Here is a 7,851-nt window from a genome sequence, read left to right as displayed (position 1 = left end):
TGATGCATCAGATCCTTGTACTTGTATGGTTTTGGTGTTCTTGTGGAACGTCAGCGTTGCTCCCTTCGTCTTGATTGACATTTTTCGGTCGCCATCTTCACCGGTGGTTTTTAAAGTGCACCTAACCCCAAAATATTTTTTTTGCTAAAATGAATCTTTGCAACTGTTCGAAACGCATTGTGGCCATTTTTTCATTTTTCTAACAAATCCTGGCATTTTGTAGGCTTCGAAAGTTGCGAAAATCCAAGCATCTTTTGTTCACGACCGAGTCAGAAGGGGAGTGGGTCTATTCCTGATTTGACGTCACAAACTGATTTACATTGCATTAACTCTTTGTAAAAATGCATGCAAAGTAGATTGTGACGTCAAATCAGGAATAGACCCACTCCCCTTCTGACTCGGTCGTGAACAAAAGATCGTTGGATTTTCGCAAGTTTCGAAGCCTATAAATGTCAGGATTTGTTAGAAAAATGAAAAAATGGCCGCGTTTCGAGCAGTTGCAAAGATTCCTTTTAGCGAAAAAAATATTTTGGGGTTAGGTGCACTTAAACAGTTCGAACCCTAAATCTTGTTGACAAAAATCTTTAAACGTCACAAAATCACCATCCCATATATACATATGTTTCTTTTCATCAAATCCTACTTTAATTCGAGGATTGCTATTTGTGGATTTATCCAAGAAATCAAATTTATCAGAGCCGGCTTCACCGTGTATCGACGCCATGTTCAACCGTGTCCCGTCGTTGCATGATGACCTTAAACGATTCTTCTAAAGATTCTTCTAAAGCGACTCTGCTGAACCTGATCACGGTCCTGATCGAGATGATGTTCCTGAATGGTGCGATTGTTCAGTTTGTAGACCAATGCCTTTAGATATGGAGATTGTTTGTTGCAGAAAGAGAACTTGTGTCACTTTGTACGCTATGTATCAAAACATCTGCCTTGACCGGGAAGTACTGACCTTAGCTATCCGGGCAAGGTTCGACATACTGGCTGAGGAACCTGATTATTCTACCAATTCCTTTAGAAAGGCAGCCTACAGACAATACTGTTTATGGAAATATGGGAAACTGGGAAAGGGAAACCGACGAGTTTTGCCTTCATGTGTTGTTCTCACAATAAGGAGATTCTATCCTGCTCCAGATGGCATTTATATGGGATACAGACAATCTTAGTTGCTGAAGAAGCAGTTTTTTATTTATTGTTCATAATGAACTGTTGTAATTTTGCAAAGTTTTGTGCAAAGACTAACACACTTGTAAGCTAGAAGTAACTGTTATTCCTCTTGTTGACGTTCAAATGTCTGGTGACATTTTTTTTTAAACTGTTGGTTTGTGAAAAGAACAGGTTTTCCCCTTTCTCTTGCCCAAGTTTATGAATGAGAGTTGTTACATGTAGGCAAAGGCCAACTATGTTGCATTATTTGTAAGCTTATGACCATAACTTCAAGAACAAGACAGGTTTTTGATAAAAGTTTCATTCTATTTATACCTATATTTATTAGCAAGTATGGGGTGCCAAGGGTAAAAAACATTTTATCAGTTACTGTTTATAACTGATCATAATTTCAAGAACAACACAGGTTTTTGATAAAAGATTCATTCTATTTATACACACCTGTATATTTGTTAGCAAGTATGGGGTGCCAAGGGTAAAAAACATTTTATTCATTACAGTTACTGTTTACACATGGTAGTACGAAAAAAATGCCTGTTTTAGAAAATTTCTCAACCATTTTTTAACTACTTGAAATAATTTTGGAAAGTTCATAAAGCAATGATGAAATCATCCTCTGAGTTCTTGAACATTAGAATAGACCATTTTACAGTTGTCTGCTCAGTGACCTGCCCCTTGAATGGCAGTGAGTTGTGTTAATCAAGTTCTTATGCTAATTCGCTGGCACTTGAATGAAAAAGCAGAAAGGTCTGTATCAGAGCAAGGTCAACTCCAGCCTGACTTGCATTCGAAGGCCAGGTAACTGAGCACACAACTGTAAAATGGGCTATTGTCATCGCATGGGTTTACTCAGATTTCTGTGATGTCTGCTGTTTGAACCTTGACAATCTTGCAGCAACCAAATATCCAGTAGCGGGTGACTCCTTCATAGCTATGGTTGGGGCAAGATGCTGTGGATCTGTTGGAGAGACAGTCACATGTCTTGCTGCAGTTTCCAGGTCCTCGGCTCTCTTAGACAGTATTTCTGCAATTAGTGCTGGCCAGTAGCTATAGGTCTTGTCCTCTTTCACCGCTTCCGCTCTCCAGTTTCCAGACCGCTTTGAGTACAATTTTTTGAATTTCCCATCAATTGTCTTCCGGAAAAGTTGGAAGTTGTGATCCAGCACAGCCAACAAACACCTTCCAGTGAACACTTCATATCTAAAAATAATTAAACTCATTAATTCTCTAATTAATAGGTTAATAAATAAAGTATTGTATGACAATTTCTTTTTTGTATTAGGTCAAATTAGCCTCAAGATTATTGAGACCATGGCCCTGTGCTGTGGGCTCTATATGTGCCTAGCCAGTAAAATATGCAGTAATCAGATGACTACATGTATGTCATTGTGTCAAAATGTATGCAAACTTGAGCGAGAATGTTTGTTGCCAAAAAAGAGTCACCTGGGTTTTTTGTTTGGATTTCTTATTAGATTAGAGCCCTAGACTGTCAGATGGACTTTGAGTAGAAAGAACAATTGGTTTTGATTATGTTGAAACACATCTATTAAACTGATATCAACTTGAAGAAATATGCAGTAGCTGACTCCCAAAGGGAAGGGGGGGGGGGGGGTCAACAATCATGAAAAAAGAGAAATCTAAGTGCAGGAAAAATGGTTGATACTTACGAAAATGCAATTCGTTTCGAAGCATATTTCAGGAGCATGGAGTTAAAGTTCTCCAGTTTACTTGTGTGCCTAGAGTGAAAACAAACGAGACAATCATTTATCAACCTTTCCACTACCAGGAGTGCCCCAATCAAAAGTTATAAATTCCAAAATTTCAATATATAGAAGAAAGAAAGATTATAAAACATAAAGGAATAAATTATGAAATATTTGTAAAGATAATTCTTCAATAAAACCTAGGAGTGAAAGTTTCTCATGGTAGGTACATAAAACATCTTGTTACTGTTTTCAACTAGCAGCAATTGCTACTCTGCAAGTCCAAATGTCTAAATGAAGTTTATGGTATTTCATGGTACACTTTGCTGATTCCAATTTCATTCTCGTGATCTGATAATTAAACATCTATTATTAGACACAATTCATTCATAACAGTAACTTAGGACATTTGTATTTTCGGATGTTCGGCATCCGGACAGGAAGAACATACCTAAATCTCACATAGTGCTGCAGAGACCATTCTGCATCAAATACTATTTTGCGCAACTCCTCTGCTGCTTTAGAGTCTTTGGCTAAAATCTCCTTTCCCTCTTCTACTTCAGTCAACTGTCCATGGGAGCACTCACCATTCTCCCACTCATGTTCCCCACAGACATGGTGGATTACCTGCACATTTCCTGCAAGAATATTAACAATTTAAGTCATGACTTGTATGTAGATAAGTATCAACTGAGGCTGAGGCATAGCTTGCCACTATTGTTGTTCACTGCTAGACCAAACTTTTAGAGGAATCCATTTTATTTACAATTGTTTTACATCTATGACTGATGTGAAGGACATTTTGTTATACTGTACTCAAAGTGCAGATACTAAGGTCATGTGACTTTGATTGCTTAGTGGACGTTTTTTGCAACCATGTGGAGATGTTGTTTACAAAATTTTTTGGGTCATAATTCGTCGTAGAGATTGATGCTCATTTCAAGTTCGAATAAATGGTTTAACCCAGAACCAGTGACTAACTAACAATATATGTACATACATAGCAACTTATCAATTGTGATATACCTACCTTTAGTTTAGTCAAATCCCCATCACGGGTTTCAGTGCAGTGCCAAAAGTGGTTTCTTATTGGTTCACTCCCCTTTACTTTCGAGGCCTTTAAAAAAAATGAGTTTACTTCAAGTAGCCTGCAAATCAGAAACCCACTTTGGTATCTGAATTAAAATCCTGATTGAGATTAAGCTGCATGGCACGATTTACAGTACACGAAAGATACTTACACGTATTCGTAAAACAATGAATGTACTATAAGGTCATATATATGTAGTTGCTAAGGAAAAAAGCAAGGTACACGTGTACAAAATATAGTCAACCATTCTAGCAAAAAGCCATGAAATCAAAAGAATGAACAAAGTGCTCCAGCACTTCGCAATTTTGACCTGTCAAGGCAGAAACATTGAGATTGCACTGAATATAAATAAAATAGAATGCAACTTGAATCACTGTGTATAACCTCATGGGCATTCATCTCTGAATACAAAACCAACATTTTTAACCTTTATGGACAGAATTTCTTTTAAAAGGAATTGAAAAATGTAGAGAGATGAACAACAAATAGAAACCGACACATCATGATGTGGCCTAGCAGAAAAACAGAAAACATTCGTGAGGAGTTTTAGCCTCTGTTTTGAACTGGATTTAGCCTTCAAATGAGGCTGGTGTCAGGGAATGTTATCAAACCGTACACTTGCACAAGCCTCATTTGCTAGCTAGTTCCATTTGAATAGGGGGTGTATTGGAATAACAATTTGCCTGAACTCCAGCCACAAGGTTCATAAACATTTGTACTGTGTCTAAGTATTATTGAAAACATGTACCTATTGGCAACAACACTTGATTGCCAATTTAGAAATTTCATACAAATAAAAAGATGATTTTATAAAGTTAAAGGGTTACCAGCTCCAAGAAATAACTAAAAAGGTGAAAATGCCCAGGGGCTGGTCATTTAATGTAACTATTTAGCAAATATTTCCAGTGGAGGTAAGAAGGCATGTGGGATAATGTATAGAAAATCAAATTGCAAAATTTTACTATAAGATTACCTTTCAGTTCTCTCACCATCTTCATTATAACACTTGAAGCATCAGTCACCAACTCCTAAAGATTTAGTATTCCCACCATTCTCTCAAGGATCCTCTTGCAGCCCATCTTTTCCATGAGTGAAGAAGTGCCACCTGCCTCTCTTTTGTCCACTACTTCAACGTCAACAATTAAATCCAGGACGTGGTCCATCATGGTGTACAAACAATACTTTGCACTGAAACCAGGGGAGTCCATTCGCCCATCACCACACAGAATCAAATGTTCCTTTTCTAAAAGATTCCAAATTTTTCCTTTCATTTCAGCCCATAGTTCCTTGATGCTTGGAACAACATAAAATGTCTGAATACGATGAAAAGTCGTCGATGAGATGAAATTCATGTTCAAACAACGTGCAAAGAGGCTGATTTTTTCAAAGTTATTTCCTGTGATCAATGTTGCTGCTGCCAAAAGAGTTGATGAAACAAACAGTTTCTGCCCACCTTTGGTTGAAAGCACTTTGGATGAGTGCCAGACATCACGATGGCCATTTTTGCACTGGTATGTAATTGTCAACACACCAGCTTCGAGCTTTTGCTTCACAACTTTTCTTCCCACAAGGACCCTCAAACAATGGCACAATTTTCTCTACATCCACCATCACTCGTGCACCTTCATACGTGGCTTGGTATTTAAATGACAAAGTTTTGCCCTTTGTAAGTTCCTTAAAATCCTTTTGGACAATTTCTTGTAACATTTTCTTCCGTTCTTCACAAGTCTGGGGTCCCATTTCTGGTAGAACATCAGTAGAGGTCTTTTCAGGTTCTTCTTGACGCACTTGAACCACAGACTCACCTTCAGCACTAGGGCATGATTCAATAGTTGTCAGAGTTGCACTGTCATCTACTGAATGCTAATGGGAACTGCAAAGCAATAAATGAGTTAAAATCATTAAATTAATATTTTTATCAAATTATTGTGCTATATGGACAGTTTTACCTTTGGGCTTGATTACATGAGCCAGGCTGGCCCGGTTAGCCGGGCTGCTTCGGTGTGCCGAGATGACTTTCAGGCCGGTATTACCTGAGGCGAGCCAGCCCAAATGATGGCTGCTGCGATAAATCGTGGGAAACCGGGGCGAACTTGATTTTGTACTCTGATTGGCTTAATGAGCTGGGCTGGCCCGGCAAACGCAATTACATGGAAAAATCTCAGCCCGGTTAGCTGGGATCTTGGCACCGCGATACCGGGATCTCAGCTAACCGGGCTGGCCCAGCTATCATGTAATCACAGAGTTAATTTTTGTTGCGTTTAACAACCATGCCGAGATCCCAGCAAACTGACACTAGCCCGGCTAACCGGGCCAGCCTGGCTCATGTAATGAGGCCCTCTGACTGCCAAAATAATTTTCCTCACTCCCATTTTTTAACCTGTCATACCTCAGGATTTTACTTTAATCCCTAGAATAAGTACAAGATGTGTCTGTTTTCATTGATTGGATATTTACTGACCTGAAAGACAGAGGCTGATATAGGTCATCTTCTTCACGTTCACCATCACTGGACAGGTCATTGGAGGACTCGTAATCTGACAAAGAACCATCATCAGAACTAGAAACAAAAGACAAAACAAAGCTTGAATGTTGTTTTTTTTTTGCAGACATAGAGAAAATTGTGTGGGACATCTTGAACATGACAAATCCTTGTGTTTACTGCACCTATCGGTGGATTTAAAGATCAACACTTGTAACCAAAAGATGATCCTACCTTTGTAGTAGAGTAAAATCATTTAATACACATGTACATACCTCATACTTTCACCTACAAAAGGATCTCCACCAAGACTCCCAAATGCAGGATTGAGGGTAGCCATACTCTGCACAAGTGACACTGCAGATACTGAAATTTCTTGAGCAAGAGAAGCATCTGTTTTTTGGGTCCAACAGAACAGATTCCCCAGTTACGTCAACACTGTGAGAGGAAAAATACAGATAACAATATTCAAAAATTATAATACAGTGGTAATTCAAAAACATTTTTGTGAATGTTCAGTGCTAGAAAACTAAGAAAAAGTACTACAGTGTAATGAATAACGATAATAATAATGCTAATCACCATCATCATCATAATAAAAAGACAAATGAAACATTAGCACAAAAAGTTGGCCAAGGTTTGTTTGTGAAAAACAAACCATAACAGACATGCACTGGAAACACTGTTGCCATATAATAATGATGATATGTCTATTTGCATGCATTCATCCTGCCTCCCATTAGTATAAACCTAAACGTCCAGTGAAACTGATGTAAAACGTGTGTACTCACAGTGTATTTGTGTTCTCGTCATTTCTGCCTGGAACCACAGGAGACACGTCAATTTCGATCCTTGCTCTTTTACTCAAAGGGGTAGATTGGAAGAGCTCACGTCTACCTAGACAGAACATCATTAGAATGAGCTGACCAAAAATCAAACTCCTTGCTAAACAGTGGAAAACACTTCTTGCTTACTGGACTTAGATATATATAACACGGTTTGAAAAACCAAAACGAATATAGACTGGCTTTGAAGAGAAATAGATGAATAGAACTGAAACCTTACTTGAGCTAGATCCGTTGTCGATAGAGGTTTCAGCTGGCGATAATTCTGCTCCTAGCACGAAGCTCCTCGAAGTTTTGATGAAGCAAAATCTCAGCAAATTGGCTGTTACTTAGCCCCTTGATATTTAACTTTTCTTTCCTTTCATTCCATAGGCGAAAAGTTGACTCTCGAAGGATAATTCTCTTAGTTCCTGCAGTTGCCTGTGGTCGTCCGCGCTGAGGAACATGAAAGGCCATCGAAGACCTCCAGTTTAACCGACAAATTTGCCTCTAAACAGGAGAAAAATGAGGAAATAACTAGTCAAGTATAAGGACTGATAATTTTAGAACGCGTTT

Source organism: Montipora capricornis, chromosome 7 (genome assembly GCF_036669925.1).
Source record: "Montipora capricornis isolate CH-2021 chromosome 7, ASM3666992v2, whole genome shotgun sequence".
Classification (NCBI taxonomy): Eukaryota; Metazoa; Cnidaria; class Anthozoa; order Scleractinia; family Acroporidae; genus Montipora; species Montipora capricornis.
This window is presented reverse-complemented; position numbering follows the sequence as displayed.